The following is a 1,093-nucleotide window of genomic DNA, read 5'->3' as shown; positions in this document are numbered from 1 at the left end:
AGTGTGGTTGGGTCCATCTAGTCAAGGCTATGGTTTTTCCAGTGGTCATGTATGGATGTGAGAGTTGGACTGTGAAGAAAGCTGAGTGCCGAAGAATTGATACTTTTGAACTGTGGTGTTGGAGAAGGCTCTTGAGAGTCCCTTGGACTGCAAGAAGATCCAACCAGTCCATCCTAAAGGAGATCAGTCCTGGGTGTTCATTGGAAGGACTGATGTTGATGCTGAAACTCCAATACTTTGGCCACCTCATGCGAAGAGCTGACTCATTGGAGAAGACCCTGATGCTGGGAAGGGTTGGGGGCAGGAGGAGAAGGGGATGACAGAGGATGAGATGGCTGGATGGCATCACCAACTCAATGGGCGTGAGTTTGAGTAAACTCCAGGAGTTGGTGATGGACAGGGAGGCCTGGTGTGCTGCGATTCATGGGGTCACAAAGAGTCGGACACGACTGAGCGACTGAACTGAACTGAACTGTGAGCACTGAACAAACACAGAGTTCACTGAGTACATTGTTTAGAAAAATGCTTGATTCGATAAAATGTTTGTTAGAATTATGAAAACTATTTGTGCAGCAACAGTTGTTATGGAGGGGATATTATAATGAAATACAATATCACTATTTCCACTTCTATGTGAGGAACTATATATAAAGCCGTCTAATTATCAGCTGTGCAGGAGCTTAGACAAATTAATGTTCGAGGAAGAAGCAGATAGATATAATGATGTAATGTCTGACGTTGCGACAGGGAAGCAGAGGGGTGGAGAGGTTAGGAGGTCCGGGGGGGAACCAGGAATGGGACATTTCTAAGAGACTGGAACTTCTGGCAAGGCAGTTTGCTATCAGCTCAAGACAGTGTATTTCTGAGAAATAGTGATGCTCAAGAAATGAATTCTCACTCAGTATATAGGCTCAAGAGAAGTTTGAGGTTTTTTTTCCCCAGAAATCTTATATTTTACATATGTATCCGCTTTGTACCATCCTGGAGCAGCACCCAGAGGGGAGAATGTGGTTAAGATTAGCATTAGAAACCTCAACATTCCAACACAGCAAGGCCTGCAGGAATAGGGAAAGAGCTTTGAATCACGTAAAAC

The sequence above is a fragment of the Odocoileus virginianus genome, chromosome 19 (genome assembly GCF_023699985.2).
Source record: "Odocoileus virginianus isolate 20LAN1187 ecotype Illinois chromosome 19, Ovbor_1.2, whole genome shotgun sequence".
NCBI classification, from domain to species: domain Eukaryota; kingdom Metazoa; phylum Chordata; class Mammalia; order Artiodactyla; family Cervidae; genus Odocoileus; species Odocoileus virginianus.
Note: the sequence above shows the minus strand (reverse complement) of the source record.